General features: G+C 43.6%; 1 protein-coding gene across 1 annotated transcript in view; it reads right to left on the minus strand.

Annotated features, from left to right (window-relative positions):
* The window catches only part of NIPAL1 (NIPA like domain containing 1), a 258,775-nt gene that overhangs the window by 61,709 nt on the left and 178,195 nt on the right, over positions 1-18,871 (minus strand). The window lies entirely within an intron of this gene.

Below are 18,871 nucleotides of genomic sequence, written 5' to 3' on the forward strand. Positions count from 1 at the left end.
TCCTTAACACCAGGTGGAGCAACTAAGCCTTCCCCTTAAACAGGTCACTATGAACGTCACTAAATACACAACGTCTTATTGGCTACACAAACTATAGGACCCTTGATTACATGGTCCCCTACAAGGGGTTGGCACTCCAACCTTCGTCAGTACTTTTCCACCTACGATAGCAGCACGCAGGATGGGCTCCCAGGTGCTGGTGTTTAAACTGTAATGTAATTGCACAGCCCGTATGATATGATATGTATGTTGGCTGTAAGTAAATTGCACCATCCAACGAACACCGCAAACAACGAAGCCTAAATGTGGCCAGTGGGAATCCATTTTGTAATTGTCCACCATTTTCTACTTTTGTAATGCTTGGCAAACTATACTCTGTGCTTTCGACTCACACACGGTGCAAAGCCATAGCTTGAACTCTGAATCCCGTTTAGACTGGAATGTGAAACCCTGCAGAAACACATTGTTTTGTTATTCGGTAAAGCCTTGAAGCTGTACAAGAGCCGTGGCTAATCAGAGGCCCAGGTGCCAGCTTGTCTTGCAAACACTGTCGTAGAAGGCAGTTAACTGAGAATTATATGCAACTAAGGGTGCTCTTTCACGAAGGATGGTATTTATTTCCTTTAGAACTGTCTGACCCTTAGCCCATGAGCACAGCAGCCAGATAACATTGTTGGAATGTCTCCCTGCTAGAACATGGTATCCTTCTTTGTGCCAATGCCCCACACTCACAAAAACAGTAAGCTTTCTCTGCAAACCTCTGCTAGAAATACTAAATGTTTAGACTGAATGAAGTTACGTGCCTAACTTTCAATTACTGAACCCTAGCTTGCACGTCATGTATATCGGTGGTCCGAATAATGATGTACAATGATGATGTATTATGTACATATATTACTGCTTCATTGACGGCTCGCTCTCTCTCTCCTCTCACGGTGTTTGTTAGCACACGTCGTGAGGTGTTGAGACCCTATCAGCCGATCGAGATACTCTGAATAAACCAGACTTGTTTGGAAAATGAACTTCACCACTGGTGTGTCATTTAGTATATGGTTATGGTGCCTTTATTCCATATATGGTCTAACAGGTGAGCTTGTCTTGACCATAGCTTCCCACCAATTAGCATATGAATCTATCATCACCTCAGTTGTCTGCTAAAAATTAGGGTGCTTGAACTTGTCCTTGGGAGTGTTTCTTAGCTCTGGAGAATTCAGGAAGTGAAGGCACGCTCTGCCCTCATACGTAGGTCTGACTATCTCGTCCATCCAACTTAATCGTTCCATGTGACTATAATACAAGAACCTCTCTTGTATTAAAAATACTATTTTCTAATAGACTTTTAACGTCTTCCTTGTTTGGTTCATGCCTTCTGAATAGGAGTTTTGTTCTTTCACACGATTTGTATGCAATATCTGCTCACTCCAGCCTGATAAGACCTTGGCTTCTTGGCTTAGCTTCATGGCTCATCAAGCCTCACCTTTCCGAGATTCACTTGGTAATTCATTTGTATTCTTACTGCGACACAGTGAAAAAGAGGCCTTCCTTTTCCAGCCCAGCTCTGCTATAGTTCGTAGTGGAAACATTCAATCTTCACTCACTTAGGCATATATGTATATGTTGGCACATGCCACAATTTATTCACTATAAAGCTAGCCTCAAGAATACTTTGTCTGCCTGCGTTTCTCTGCATCTGTACACGTGTAAACTGGCATGATATCTTCATCAGTTCTGTGGCATAAGCTCCTTCACCTTGGTCCCAAGATGTCACTTACCCTTGATACTTTCTTGATGAATTATAGAATCTTTGCATTCTCTTGTCTCTGCATCTCTTCTATGTATGTCAGCTCGGCTCTGTATGACGTCACCATTCATCTTGGCCATTCACTGCTTCTTCCAGGATTTCATTCAAATGGCCATCATACTTTCTCATATGCAAATATGTTTTTTTCAATGGGAACCTTGCTTCCAGTATTCTCTTTGGTATCAGTATTTTTACTGGTACCGCACATTTCTCACACTCCGGTTCCCAACATATAGGCAATATGGGCGAAGTGGTTGAGGTGGGGGTACTTGGCTCCTTCTCTACACATTGAAGGGACATAGGAGGAGAGGGGAGCACTATCCCAAAAACCTTTAGGACTCTATCAACTGGTAGAGTAGGGAAAGACTGGATAGTTAGATGAGGCCACAGGCCTTTAAGTTGACATTAAAGTTCATTTAGTCTATTAGTTTACGCAGAGGGAAACAATGGGTATCTACTTGCAGGTATTAGGGATGCCTGGGTTGGGGAGGAGGGGCTTTAAGAAGAGCAAGAGGGGGCAGCCAAAGGGCCAATTGAGACTATAATAAAAAGACCTTGAACCATCTCTAAGACTTAGAGTAAATATTATGACATGCTAGCAAAGTTGCTTCAGCAGCCTTAGGTAGTACCTTACAGTCCTGATAATATTATTAACCTGAAAGATCATGAAAGATCATGGATACAAAGGAATCAAAGATCACACTAAAGGTTTTGACTTTTGCTGGATGGGGATAGGGAAGGCAGAGAGCATGTCCCTATCATATGTGGCAATAGCTTTCGGAAGGGAGTACATAGAGGGGACTATCCTGAGCACTCCGTCTTTCCTTGGTTCAATCCCAACTTATCAATGTGTCCAAAAATTGATTGAATGCGCATAATATTTGCTAAATATTTATCTTTCAAAGAGAAGGCGAGTTGGGTGTCGTCTGTATTATTTTGACAGATTAAAGTGGAGATGAAGGAGCCCTGTCAGTCAACATTTTCAATGCAGTGACTCGATGGTTCCATCTTTATAGTAAATGCTCTATTACCCAGAAAGGCTCTACCCTTCCCCTTGAAGCGCCGTTACCTGAAATGAAACAAGCCAGTATGTGGCACTCTGAACCCCACTGGCCTCCTCTTCAGCATGGTCTGGTCTGCTATGCATTCATAAAGTGCTGGTTGGGGACAAAGCACTGTTATGGTCTGTTCCTGGCACTATACGCTTTACGAGACAGATTCCGGTACCACTTTTTCGGATGACTTTTGAGATACTGAGGAAAGTTACAAATGGGGTAGATTACAGGGAGGCGGACACATTGCAGAAAGAGAACAGCTCTTTATCCATCTAGTAAATGCTGATGAGGGATAAAAAAAAAGTATGCACAGTGAAGGGTTTGTTGTATGTCATGTGGAATTTGTATAGTGCACTTCAACCTTTTACAGAACCTTGCAGCTTTGTTGAGACATCTACAGGGAAAGGAATCTGCAATGTGCTGGGTTCATCCCGGCGATACAGAGAGGTCAAAAGAGCATTATGACAATGTATCCTTTTGAGATGTTCTCTATAGTGCCATATAGCACCAAGTTCACCCCAGGCTGCTTTAGAAAACAAACACCAAGAGCGCCACAAAGCACACTTCAATGCCTCCACACTTCTTCCTTTCAAACCACTTCCCTACAATGGACAATACATATGGCCCCCTCAGTCCTGTCCTTTCCAGTTAGGTGTGAGGAGTAGAAACTCAAGCTTGCTTTTAGACCGCAGTCACCTGGGGTGTAACACCTTCACTTAACTGCTGAAGTGGTAAACGGACGGGCGGCAAAGTACTGGGCTGGCTGTAGTGGTAATTAGGGGAACAGAACCATGTCAATTTCAAGTGAAACCCCCCGTATAGTGGAAGCACCTGATTCCTTGCCTTCTGTATCAAATGTAAACATTGAAGGCTTCTCACGCTGATTTGGTCTTGCTGGCACGTGGAAGAATGAGGTTTATAAGTGTTTGTTGTCAGCCGGCCCAGGATTGTGCTATACATGTTTATGATCATGCATTTGTGGGGAATCAAATAATACCCACCTTTGTGCTGAGAAATCAGCATGCAAGCAAATCACAGGTTAAAAAGAAGGGTGTTTTTGGAGTTGCAAAGCCACCAGAGTGGAACCCAGAGACCAATATGTTCTCAATGAAACGTCATCAAACCCATTTCAACCGGTTGGCATGTACGGCCAATCTTTAATATGCAAGGGATTCCATCTGCCATACGGTGGCATGAGGTACTTCTCCTCAAAGGAATATACCGCTCGTGTCGTTCCCCCAAAGAGGAACCTTTGTCTTACTCTGAAAACCTAGCATGAACATAATGGCCACCCAACCGAAACCATGGTAACCATATAGACACTTTCCAATGATCTTTCAAACCAACTCACAGAATGCAATGTCATATGAGGCTCCGCTGCAGAACGTCCAGTCTCCTTGCGTAGACCCAGGTTAGTGGTCTATTTTGCTGCAGACCACCCTGCCTGGGTTAAAGCTGCTCCGCAGAGCTGTGGGCTGTGGGGCTGCGGTGCTGTAGGACAGTGCGACAGAGGTGACCACCGGAGAAGGCTGACAGCATCTGGTGATTGGGGTGACATCAGAGGTAGGGAGACTTTTCCTCTGTGTCTTGCCTCAGCTCTGCTTCAATTTGTGCTGTGCTGTGGATTTGCAGCACAGAGTTGGCCTGGTTCTTCAGTGCTTTGGGCTCTTGGCTTGGGCTCGTTACCATAGCAGCCTGCGGCACGAGGACACCAGACTCGGATCCATTGGGGTACACAGGCTGTACGCTGGCAGGTCCTTGTGCGATGGTGGAGCGCGGTGGTTTGCGGCAGCCTAGGCTGTGTCTCGGCCTGGCAGACTTTGGATGTGGATTGTGATTTCTCCAACGCCCTGTCATTTGTTAACTTGTTAAATCTATTTCCATTTAAACAACAATACACAACAACTACCATAGTTCACTTGTAGGAAATTGTTAGGTGGCCAGAAGTACTTTTGATTATTCCTTTCAACCAGCTTTCAACATGCAAACCTAGGAGAGCATCTGCCAGGTGGAGACTCACTTGGATGGCCACTTTCGCTGATCCAAATGAACACATACATCAAACTAATCATTGGACTTTGACTCATTTGCTTTGTGGTGTTTTACTTGTGCAGATAACACACAAATCAACCCCAAAATCACTGAAAAGCCTAACCCTTTGGAAGCCATCTCATATTGACTGTGTCACAGTGAGGTCTGGAGGGCTGGTAGAAATGATTCTTCTTAGCGACCGCAATCAGAAGCTAAAATTCATTATTTTAAATGTGCTCCCTCCCAACCTCCCTGGGCCTATATAAAAAAGACATCGTCCCTGCATATATGGCGCTGCTGAATGATCTTTAGCATGCAGAACCTGAGAGCAGAGGTTGGACTATGTGCAGTGAGAGCTCACCTCCCTGCACAGACATGCATTGAGCGACGTGAACATGGGAATTTGTCCCACCAATTTAAGACTCGACTGCCTCACCTGCCCCCACAGTCAGAAACCTAGGACTCCTCTTAGAGAGGAAACTCACTTTAAAGAAGCAGATAGGCAAAATAGAAAAACTAAAAATGACTGCCTCTTTTCCCAAGCTCCAAAAGAAAAGCAGCGGCAGGGTCCTCTATCCAGACTCACTTTTAAAAAGTCCTCTTATGTAAAGCCACCAGAGAAATTACACTTCCGCATTCAAAGACTGCAGAACACGACTTCCATACTAGTAGCCACGAAAAAGCCTTGAGTACCAATAACTATGTAATTAAAGGATTGCCACCTGTTGAGAGCTGTCTCAAGGATCCACCTCAATGTATGTTTGTGAAACCATCAAGGCATCACCAGCCAAGCCCCAAGTGACATAACAAAGGAAATCCTCCCCCTCACCCCACCTCTAAGCATGTGGCGTAGAATCCTTGATCATCAACACTGGGATTTGCCTGGGGCCTTAATTAATATGCCTGAGCTTAGTAAACGACTTTAACGAGGGTCCCTGGTCCCGTATCGCCTGGCACAGTCCGGGCAAATAATGATTATTTCCATTAGCACCCCGGGTTTACAAATCGGGTGCTGAAAGGAAGGATCTGGTCTGAATAAATGGGCAGTGATGAACATGTGACCCATTGTTTCTGACCAAAACAAACACATTCAAGATAGCAGGCATAGAACCGGAAGGCGTGCATCCATGCAGAGCCCTTCTTCTTTTTCCATGATGGGGGCCAGCTGCAGCTACAATGATGAGGAGAATGAGGGGATGAGTTTTGCAGGGCTAGAGGTGAGGGGCGGGGCCAGGAGGGGAGAGCTTCCGGCCTTTAAGGAGGCAGCGGGCCATATGCACGCAGCTTGCTCCATACACAGGTTTGGATCATTAGCCTTAGACCGGGTTGAGGGTAACATGATTGGCTGTCACACCTGCTAATGGTGGTAGTAAGATATCAGCTCACTTCAGAGGTGGGACAGAGTCACAGAGACTCTTCACTTCTGGTCCTACTCCCTTCCACTAGAATTACGGATTTGCCAAAATCTGCTTCCAAAATCTCCTTCAAATCTCATAAGAAATACAAAAATACATTGATTTGATCAGCATAAATGAATAAACAGCAAAATACTTGAATATTCCTCAAATGGGGTTACTTTTACCTCTCATCCTAAGAAAGAATACTGTCCACTGTCCTCTTCAGTCAAACCGCCCATGGGTGTTTAATTCCACAGTGTGTGAGATGCAAACCCCGGAGATTAATAGGTAACTAGGGAGAAAGGCTACCCTGGTCTTCACCTGACGGAACCGACAGCGGGAGAACATGCCCAACAAATATGCATGCTAGCACACGACTCAATGCGTGGTACATGTTCCAGGAGCTTGCAGTGCAAACTGTGCAATTTATTTACAGGTTCTTTGTCATAGAGTCAATGAACAAAATCTTATTTTTAATTTATAGTGGACCCAAAGTTATTTTTTTCCAACAATCGCGTATGATGCGCAGGGTTTGGATATTTCGTTGGTAAGGAAGAGTGCACATGTGAATGCCAGAATTCCAAAGTGACACTGGAGAGTTCCTAATGACTGTGTGTATTTGGACAGTACATGAGTAATCATGAAATATACCCACTGATCTACTCCACAGTGAAGAAACCCGGTGTGCTAGCAAAGCATTCCACATTGCAGCAAATTACCCATTATTGATACAGTGTTTTTTTGATAAAGTTTGGTAACACTTGATTGGAAAAAAAAATGATAGTTGTTAATCCCGGGGTGAGAGAGCTGGAGCTATTACAGGAACCGCACCATTTTAATATATAAAGATTTTCAAAAAAAGCAGGGCCTAAAATAACAGGAGAAAATATTACTACAACTCCTATCTTTTTTTTTTTTATAAGCTCTTTCCTTTTAAATTAATGCATTTGGACTTGTCAAGAGTTCTTATATAGTTAGTTTACTTGCAGAGTATTTTAATTTGTCAATGTCACCATTTGTTTTTATCTTGATGAGTTTCTTCATTGTTGACTCTCACAAGTTGCGCTCTTTCGCGTCTCTTTTCGGACATAGGCTGGCTACCGCATCGTGATAGGCAAAGCGAGGACGACAATGAGGGCCATCCAGTCTCAAAGTTCTGCCAAATTTAGAAATGTCTGTCCATCAGAAGGAAGGCAATCAAACCCTCTCTTGCTTCTTAGGCGTAGGTGTAAGAGACACACGGATCGCAGTACCATTTTCGACAAAATTAAATAAATATGAATATCGAGATGAAGTAAAAATTGCACATTCTAGCCAAAAGAACATATTTAAAAGTTCAGAACGGATTTAGGCCAGACTTTTGGAAATTCTGTTCTTCATCTATGAACTGGAGTCTAAATCGATGTGTCCATAAGATACATCCAGAAAGAGGGTGATCAATTTCAGGGTGGGTTTCTCTATAACTGTTGGGATTTCCCGCCACTGCGGCAGCGCTTATCTGTAGGTTCTGACTGTCTCGATCCGAATGATGGCACCCATACAATTTGCACCAAGTCGATCTAATCAGAAGGATGACTTTGACTTAATAGTTCCCCAGGGGAGAACACGCACCCGGAAAGCTTGTCTCAGGCACAACCTTACTTTGTTTACACTAAATTTCCTCTCTCTCTGTGGGTTTGATCAGTGGTAAGGCGCATCCCGCCTCAGTAACTATAGCGATTCAGGAAACCTGTTAATTCTCTTTCCCATTTGCACTTTAAATGGTAGCCGGCGCTGGAAGCGACCAGAAGGTTTTCAATCAAATGAACCGATCTCTGTACACATGTGGAACGCTCATACTACGGGCAACGCATCCTAGAGTTCTGAAGGAGGTAGACTTTTTCCAGACCAGCTGTGTCTGAATATTGAAAGCTACACATGTTCAGGTCCTCCAGGGAGACAGTCTTCCCATGCAGCCAACACACCCCACTTAGGGAGAAGTGTGATCATCTCTCAGGCTAAACCCTCATCACTGCCAGCTGCGGCTAAAGCTTCCACGTAGGTAGCTAGGTAGTAGGAAAGAAAAACATGGCTAAAGCTTCCAAGTAGATGATACATGTTTTGGCAGAGCTTTTATGGGGTGAACCAATTCTACTTCTCTTGTAGGCCCGTGGAGGCACAAAGATATCCTATGGATGCTCCCCTTTGTATTTAATATTTTTTAAATGTAATGAGTAACATAAGATAACATATTGGACAATATGTACATTTTGTATCCTTGTATTATTTAATTTGGTAATCATTTATTGATAATTCAATCACGTCTCATTGTTGAAGTTGGCCTCACTACATTCACTGATTAGGGGTGAGGAATAGCTCCAAATATCTAAAGATATGAGCAAAACAGTGTTGCCTGTAACGTGTCTATAATTTGATGCATTTGCATCAGTGCATTTACCTTGGTTTGCATATTTTTCAGGGAACAAGCAAAACAGATGTAAAAAAAAAAAGAGTGTTATAGAGAAAAAATAAAATCTGATAGGTTACAGGGGCCTTTGAAAATGTACCACTGCAACTGCATAATGCATGGCAACTGCATAAAGAAGTCCATGAATATGTGAAAAGAAAATGAACACTTTTCTCAGACTTTAAACTGACCAAATTGAAGCTCCAATCAGAAACGTAGAGGTCACTTGACACCCATCAGTGAGTCTTCACTGATGTGGCACTTTGGCACGCACCCAGCTGTCGTAACTTAGACCTGTATTGCTTTCAGACCTTTTAGGAACTCACTTGGGCATAAATATGTAAATCTTGCTCAGTTGTTGCTCTCGCCACATGTCCAGAATCCACCCCGAGGCCTGTACTGCCCATCTTGAGAAAGGTTTTGTAAACACCATCAATGCAATTGTGGTCTCCAGACTGCGGGTAGGAAGTGTGATGCACAAAAGAGCTTCGCACATAGACCGACGCACAGTATGTAGTGCTTCACAGTATGTTCTTCTTCGGTACAGCGGATGAGGGACTGCGATCAGAGAATGGTGCCCGGAAAGGTAAGATGAGGGTGCGTGGGGCAAGGGGGAGGGAAGAGGTGGGTGGAATCACCCCAAATAACTAGGGGACGGAGGAAAAAGAAAGAGGGACTTTGTATGGGATGGCTTTTACTGGATGGTCTTTGGTAACCTCACTTTCTGGACCATAAAGGTCAGACCTAAAGCTCCTCAATGCTATGGTGGGCTTAATAAATCATGATAAAGAAACCCTTCTACCACATTTCTGAGTGTAGAATAGGTCATTTCTGCCAAGACACGCAAGCCACAAAGCCATAGAAAGCCACACAGTAGCCATCCTTGGATGCTTGCCTCGAGTTGAGAGCCACTGAGCAATGTATTGTGGGTTTGCAAATTAGATCTCAACTATGCTTTGTGCTCCAGAAAAGTGGCTTTGTCTTATAAGGCAGCCTTACAGGTTTAGAAATGATTTACAACACCAGGCAATAGCCTGAATTCTCTTGAAACACAAACAGTGGGTCTCTCGTCCTATGGGGTTTATGTTGAAAGTAAAAGCATTTTTCTGTGTGAAACCTGTTCAGGGTTGGATTGACCCACCTGCCACTCGGCCCGTGGCTGGACCGAAATCATGTGTAGTCCTTGGGGGCCGGTTTCTGTCCACGCCTGGACCGGTTTTAAACAAAAAAAGTTTGAAAAAAGTGAAAAAGATTTTTAAACAAAAAAAAGCACCTGCAACGTCATCATTCATCAAAGCAATGTAACATGTTACCTTGCCTTGATGATTGATTTGCATGCATGAGGTGTGCATCATATACACACATGCGGCCAACTTTGCAGCAGACCTGCCGATGAACTTAACTGGTCTGCTGTTAAATCTCAGTTACCAGTTTAATGGTATCCACTACAGAATAATTGCTCATTTTACTATGATATGATAGCTCAGTGGGTTGAGCGCTCACTGCTGCGATGTGTGTGTGATCTGCAGGTTGCAGATTTGAATCCCACCAAGGCCATCTTAGCCTTTCATCGTTCTGAGGTCGATAAATGAGTACCAACACAGATTGGGTTATATTGTGTGCATATTTGTTCTATAAAAAAGAGCTTAAGTGTAAGTGCTATACAATGACATATTATCATTTGGCCTTGGACGTCTGCTTGCATTCATAGTAATTTGACAATATGGATCTATAGACAAAGATAGATACATATGGTGATCCACTCTTGTATGAAATATATATCACATTAGTGAAATCATAACCATATTTTTCGCAGTGTACTTAGGAGCAATGCTATTTGATGCTACTTCCTGTTTTGTCAAGGGGTGAAAGGTCGTGTTTCATCGCTTCCCGGGATGCCACTTTCAGGTGGGGTGAAATGACATCACTTCTGGGGATGGGTCAAGGGTCGTGAGCCAAGGGGTAGGCCACTTTTTCTTCGGTGTCTTGGCCTATTTCTTGTCCGAGTCCGACCCTGAACCTGTTTATTTATTTTTTATTTATTTCATTTGCATTTTTAAAGTGCTCACACAGCCCGCGGGCATCGAGGCATTGTTACAGGAATTGTTTTTTTTGTTTTTTGTCTTAGTTGCGCATTTATAACGCGCTTAAATAGCCAGAGGTTTCTAAGCGTGGGCCCAGTGGAACCTGTGTTGCTTCGTGTCGTCTTGCTTCCAAGGCGAACACGTTGACGTTGACGCTGAGCTATCCTCCCCGGACGTTTACCGTCACATCAGAGGTTGGACATGCTCAGCAGTGTTTCATCCCTCTTACATGAGTAGCTTAAGCCAAATCATTTGGTTTACAATTTTATTAACAAAAATACAATTGATCTAACTACACAATGCTGGAATTCCACATTTGATCCATTGCCATCTTTTTAATCCCCTAGATTTCTACAGTTCTGTCCTTCATATCTTTGACCTTCACATCTTTCCCTGTGAACGACTTATTTTTGCCTCTTTTTTTAATATTTGTGTTCCAAATTGTTCTGTTTTTATATGTAATGCTGAGGGAAGGACACCAGCATTCTCTGAGGTTTTGCTATAGTTCCCATCTGAGCTCTCCTCTGTGGTCTAAGTCTCTCTGGCTTGAGAAACAGATTTGAAAAGTGCGTCCGTGCCTTATAGACCTTATCTATGAGTTGGCATTCCCTCTGAGTCCGACTGTGCTTTCCGCTGTGAATTCCCCAGTGGCTTGCCTCATGAGTGAATTCCTAGCTAGTCCCCTGGAGGGCAAACTGTCAAATCATTCTGCACATATTTATTTATTTATTTATTTTATTTGTATAGAGCTAATGCAACCAGACCCATAGGCATAAGGGCGCTAACACCCAACAAGTACAAACATCACTCAAAAACATACATAACACATAGTGACGGTCAGACAACAATCAAACGAATGCAGTGTTAAGTCCAAGGACAGCAATGCAGGCTCCGGTGAAAAAATAATTTTTCAACCTCCAGTTAACAGTTTCCAGGGAGGGAATGCTCCTTAAGTCCAGAGGCAAAGAGTTCCACAATGTTGGTGCCGCAGCAAAGCATGCTCCTCTGCTCACCAGTGACTATTTAGTCCTAGGGACAAGTACAAGCTTTGAGTCATTAGATCTCAAGGCCCTCCGAATAGGAGGCCTTGAGAGGCTTTCAGCCAAGTACTCCGGACTCACGCCAAACAGGCATTTGTGGGTAACAGTCCAGAGCCGGTGCGAGTTCCTCAGTATCAGTGGGGTGACAGGGCAGGTGTTTTCTAGCTTGTGATACATGTTCTGAGCTGCTTAGCCCCGCCACTGCTCGTAGATCACGGTTGTGTATGCCCTGTAGCCTGGCACAGCCTCCCTCACTAAAGCCGCGGAGAAGACTGCCACAATAGTCAGGTTTAGTGCCCACAATAGCGCTAGCAATGGTGGCACAGTTATTTTTTGGTAGGAAATGAGCATATCTGCGTGAGCAGTTTGATGTAATATGCTGAGGTCGAAAATAGGTTATTGACCTGTGCACCCATGTTCAGGTATTGGGCCTCATTACGACCCTGGCGCTAATGGGTTAACGGCGCCGTAAAAGGCTGTGGCGCCGTTAACCTATTAGCGCCTAATTACGAGGTCCCTTTGCGGGACCCGACCTTAATTTTGCGGCACCGTACTTAGCACCTTCCCCATTCCCATTGAGCCCTATGGGGCAAAAATGGGAATGGGGAAGGGCCATGAAGGAAGGGGGAATTACCGCCTCGCCAACCTTGTAATGGGGTGGTAATTCCCCCTTTCTCCATGGCGGAGTCGGTAACTTACCGGCATGGACCATGGTGCTAATAGCACCATGGTCTTCCGCCAGGGTCGTAATGAGGCCCATTGTGTTTAACCTTACAACCGGCTATGCCAAAGTGCTGGTACTCAGGACCAAGCTTATGTCACCTGCAAACTATACCAGCAATCATAAGCTCGTGTTTTGCATCATTCAATGCGAGTCCATTATTCACCATCTAAGCATGAATCAGGGAATAAAGCCTGTTTGTGTCCCCACGGTCCCTTTCATAGGTCCCAGACAAGGGGATTACAGACTGAATGTCATCAGCGTAGTTGGTACATTTAATTCCCTTGTCCTCTAGTACTTGAAACCGTGGCAGAGTAAAGGTGTTATACACAGAGGGGGATAACAAGACCCCTGCTGAACTCCGAAATGAATCTTCCCTGGGTCTGCTGCTTCTTCTCCACTACATACCCAAGCTGAGATATGCGCAAGGAAAGATTAAACCTGCCGCAGGAGTTGAGAGGGCTGCAACCTGACACAGTGTCTCAGTCAAAAGGGTATGGTCCACTATGTTCAATGCAGTGGAGAGGTCTAGTAGCACCAGCAGCACAGCTTGCCCACTGTCAATACACTGTAACATGTTGGATTTTAAATCCAATGAGACTGTTTCTGTCCCATTGGCAGGCCTAACTGTCTGATTGCCTTTTGCTCAAGATATTGTTACTATCCAGATCTTCCAAGGCAATCCGATCCAAAATCTTGAGCAGAAAGGACACGTTTGTAATGCGCCTATGATTGGATGGAAGGGGGCTCTAGATCAGGCTTCTTCAACAGTGGAGAAATCCAGAGATGCTGAATGCATTCTAGAGTCTGGCCCTCCACAAAATATAGATTTAAAAGTTTAGTTATGGACAAAACTAAGGCGAGTAAACACGGCTTGACCAGAAACGCAGGACGATCATCACCCTTTCAATTAGTTGGTTTGAGCTGAGAGATCATGTGTGTCATTTCTGCCTCAGAAACAGGTCTGACCTCGAATGACATCATCTGTAATTCGGCTCCAGAAGCAGATGGGAGTATTTCCAAAACCTCAACAGTGGTACACGGGCTATCCACATGGATCATGCTCCGTTTAACATGAATGTTATCCTTGCTCTTACACAACATGGCAAACATGGCCTCTTGGATGCAGGTACACCATGCCGTATCCCTGGCACTTTTAATAGACGCTCTGGGGCAGGGATTTTCCAATTCTTTACGGATTTCAAAGAGTTCTTGCGTGTCAGACCCAGCGTTCAAAATCCTCGAATTATACTCTGACTTTTTGCCTTAACAATGTCCAATTTATAGTCTTTAGCTGCTTTGCTATACATTTCTCTTTCTTCTGTAGATCCTGTCTTAACCCAAAAGTTAAAGAATGGTCTCTTATACACCTTCAACCCATGTAGATCAGCAGAAGATCAGGTATTACATTTATTGCTGGGCAATGACCGAGACTTCAGCAGGGCAATGGAACTAACTGCGTTAGTCTGAGTTTCATGATAAATGAGAGCCACATCCTTGGCTGACTGAATGTTGATTGTGTGACCAGCAAATACAGTCCCTTATGTATGCATTGTGTGACCAGCAAATACAGTCCCTTATGTATGCCGACGACATGGTCCTCATCTCGAGGACCCAGGTCGGATTACAACGGTTATTTGGTGCGTTCCAAGATTATGTAAAATGTAATGAATTAAGTATTAACCCAACCAAAACCCAGATCGTGCAATATTTTCCTAAACGTTCTGGACCCCTGTCATTTATCTGGACAATTGGTGTCACTCCGATTGGTGTAGTTCCAAACTATTGTTATCTGGGGACAATCTTCGAAGGACATCAAGGAGCGCATGGGCAGATCGCGAGAGCTGAGTCTAAGTTAGTATATGCCATTTCACAGGCCCGTACTATTATGCATAAATATGGTAAGTTCTCAGTCTTACCTGCATGGCATCTTTGGACAAAAGAATGTGTCCCTATCTTGTTATACAGACTTGAAACCTTTTCAACAAATTCGGCATTTAAATTCTCGCAATGGGAAGCAAAATTCCGGCTTACAAAATTGCATCTTCCTCAATGTACCCCAATTTCGTGGATGAGATACAAACTTGGTCTACTCTCTCTCGAAGCCCAATATAGCTGGCGCCTGTGTCTGGCGCCAGAAAATGTCTGTTGTCCACGATTGATAACACTTTGCTCAAAATTCTTTCACAGTATCTTTTCTCAGCAAAACATTCCAGTTATATTTCTAACTGGCTAGAAAAAGTCTATTCGACACTAGTGAAACAGAAATCATCATTAATATGTTATCTAATCCTGATAAAGCCAAGTCAAAAATTTACCAAACTGACTGGATTAATAAGTGTGATCTATGTTTAAGGTACCGTGATGGTGATATTGCACGATTTCCTCCCAAAAAATTGAGCACTCTGCCAAAGTATTTGATCCGCTGTCCTTCTCCAAAATTTCGAGGTGATATACTTCGTCTTCGCTTTAATCTATGGGTAACACTGGACATAAGGGCACGACGTGGCATAGTGAACCCACAACAAAATGTATGCCGGTTTTGCAAAGATATCAATAAGCGTGAGTCTCTTGTCCACCTGTTTACAGAGTCTAGCTTGCTACGAACTAAAAGACAAATTGTATTTACCAAACACTGTCAATATCTGGGAACTATCCCCCAGTCTGAGTGCTGGGCTGCATTGGCAGGATATAACAATATGGCAATTCAAATAGCAGCTGTTAACTTTTTAAGAAGCCCAGATCTGGACGCTCATGAAAAAGACAACTAAGGCAGAAATACCATCAAATGCATGTCAATTCTGCCCAGCAGGACCAAGAGATCTTTTCTTTTCTTTTCTTGCTTTCTTTGTCTTTTTTCCTTGTGTTTTTATCTTCATTTTTTTATATTAATTTTCTTAAGTGAGTAATGTAACAACATATCTTAAAAGAAACAAATTGCTGTGTTCTGTTTTTATCCGTTTTGTAAATGAAAGTCATGTATGCTTATTTTGTACTGTTTTCATTTCTTTTGTAAATGAAAGTCATGTATGCATAATGTGTACTTTATCTCTTTTGAAAGGTTGATTCAATTCAACTATAACAAATATTTAAAAAAAAGGATGGGAGTATTTCCGAAACCTCAACAGTGGTACACGGGCTATCCACATGGATCATGCTCCGTTTAACATGAATGTTATCCTTGCTCTTACACAACATGGCAAACATGGCCTCTTGGATGCAGGTACACCATGCCGTATCCCTGGCACTTTTAATAGACGCTCTGGGGCAGGGATTTTCCAATTCTTTACGGATTTCAAAGAGTTCTTGCGTGTCAGACCCAGCGTTCAAAATCCTCGAATTATACTCTGACTTTTTGCCTTAACAATGGCCAATTTATAGTCTTTAGCTGCTTTGCTATACATTTCTCTTCCTTCTGTAGATCCTGTCTTAACCCAAAAGTTAAAGAATGGTCTCTTATACACCTTCAACCCATGTAGATCAGCAGAAGATCAGGTATTCCATTTATTGCTAGGCAATGACCGAGTCTTCAGCAGGGCAATGATAAATGAGAGCCACGTCCTTGGCTGACTGAATGTTGATTGTGTTCTGCGCGAGCGGTGAGATAAACGATTCCATTGCTTCTGTTGTAAGTTTGCGCATATTTCTCAAAATCCTACTGATTCTACTGGGTTTGGCCATCCTCAGCCAGCTTGCTAACAACAGATCAAAAGTAACGAAGCAGGGATCTGATCCGGGACACAGTGTAACTCTAGGCTCATTAATTTGGGTATTGAGTCCAGAATGTGACCTTTAATATGTGTCGCTTTATGCATGTGGTGAGTGAAGCCCAACTCTGTAAGAGAGGAATCTAGCAGGGCAGCCATTTCATCTGAACTATCAGACAACCACAAATGAAAGTCACCCAAACATAATTAATATAGAAGAGGGTTTTTAATAACATGAGCAACATGTTAAGAAGTTGCTCTGAGAAATCTGGCATGGATGAGGGAGGTCTCTGCAAAAGTATAACATTGATTGTATAATGAGTGTCTGTTAAGACCTTGATGTGGCTAAAAGCTCGCAGCAAGATGGTCCCTGAATTTCCACCTTGCGCACATTCAATGCAGATCTACAAATGAATGCCCCCCCCAAAAAAGGACAAACCTGCTGGAATAGCCAGCGAAAGGGAAGGACCGGCACCCTTATGCAGCCAAGTATCAGTAATGGCACATATATCAATTTGGTGTAAAATAATGTGATCTGCTATTTCAGAAACGTGCGTTATTAATAAATTGAGTGTTCAGCAACATACATTTAATGGAGTTTCACCTGCGATTTCCAGATTAGCCTTGTGGGATCTGAATGTTATCTACAGTGCCGGTTCCTACAACCCTTCCTCCGGTGAGAGTTTCGCCAGCGGTGGCAACTGCCTCGGAAGGAGCGGTAAGGGGAAACGGGTCCAGACTCATCCATAGAGAGGTACCCTCAGTAGAAGCTATATGGTTAGTCTCATGTACTGAGGGGTCCTGGTTGGCCTTAACCAAATCCCTTCATAAGGTACCTGCTACGTCTAATTTAGAAGATAAACTGTTCTCCCTATGGGCCTTATCGCCAGACTCATATGCCGGTCTGTAGACGCCACCTGCCTCCAAAGTCCCCCATTCGGGGACAACCTGCTCGCACTCTGCCCTCTGTCCATTATTAGCTACATGTGAAATGCTGTATTGCTCAAGCAAAGGGCTTCTCTCTGACTGCTCAACTTTAATCCCTTCCACAACCAATATTTGAGGTGTAGTAGGAGGGACCAAGGCCATCGATAGGTATTGTTGCAACACGCTATTAGCTCTCTTAGATTTGAGAGTGATAGTACTTAAGGGGACCATGTTTACACCTGGGCTAACATAGTCTATAATATCATTATTTATGCCAACAGTATCACTAATCTAAACGAAGGTCTGTGTGTTAAGTACCAAGCACCCCTAACAAGAAGAATACCTTGTAGGATGTGAGAAGGAAAGACCCAGGCCGCATGACGCAGTCAGACGTGAACCAGCACAAATGGCTAGAACACATTGGCACGAACGCACCTGGCCGTTAAATAAGCAGCCAAAGGTGGGGCTGGGATATGTAGTTCCAGCAAGGCCAAACAGCAATACACAGAACAGAACGTTCTTACAAGACACACTAGTCCTAATGCTTCAGTAAAGAACGTACATGGCTCCAAGCAAATGAGTTCAGTAGTCTAAATGAACTGCCAGCTCAGCTTTCCAGAAAGCAGACACTCCCTTGTTCCTCTGCACACGCCCCCAAAGTTGAAGATCCTACTTCACCTCACTCTGTTTTAAGGGGAGCCCACCATTGCCTGGCAGGTTCCATGCATTTGCGTCTCCAGCACAGCCTTTTGGGGTTATCACCATATTTCTACTCACCTCAGCAAGACCTTCAACGTTCCTCATGCTTCGCAGTTGCCATTAGCACTATCACCAAGGAAGAAGAAGCAATTGCAACTATCACCGAGCCTGTTCAGCTACGTCCCTAAAACCTCTCTTATTTGTCATACGATTGGCTTAAGTCCTGGGATATGGGTATTATGGGTCTTGTATGTCAGAAAAATCTATTGTTATGCCCTGCGCTATGGAGCCTTAAATTCGTATATTGGCCAATCTAGGAAAATTGTTTCTTTGAAGAAAATACCTATGGCATAACCCAGGTAGAATCAGAAATTCAGTGTAAACCTCAAGAACGGTTCTGTGACAAATGGAGCAGCAGCAGGAGCAGTATTTTCCATCTCACAAACAAGTTCACGTCCCACGTGAGTTTATCCCACTCAGTTCTGCCATCTAAGGGTTGCACCAAAATTGCCAAGTCCGCAAAGACTTTGTTAATAAATTGCCCATTACAAAAGATCCTTCAGAAGAAAAAAATGTGCCAATGTTCGGCTAGGAGGATAGCTCAGGTGCAACGCGTTTGCCTTTGAAGCAAGACAATGCAGAGCAACACAGGTTTGAATCCTGGTCCCGTGCTTAGAGACGGGTCTCTGGCATTAAGCGTGTTATACTTAAAGGAATTACTTAATTAAAGAATGGCCTCACCCAGTCATAGGGGACACACTCATGTATACATCTTCTCAAATATGTCACCATCTGATACAGACATGGTTGGAAAAGGGCCACATTTATAAACCATTGGACTCACAATCAAAAATGTTAGTAGGAGTGATAGAGGCCTCTTCCTGTCTTCTTAGAATAGTGACCCGGAAACACTGTCCATTCCCGGAAAACTTGTAGATCTGACCAGGACCAGTAATGCTCACT

This window comes from Ambystoma mexicanum, chromosome 6q (genome assembly GCF_040938575.1).
Source record: "Ambystoma mexicanum isolate Mex_15411 chromosome 6q, UKY_AmexF1_1, whole genome shotgun sequence".
NCBI lineage: Eukaryota > Metazoa > Chordata > Amphibia > Caudata > Ambystomatidae > Ambystoma > Ambystoma mexicanum.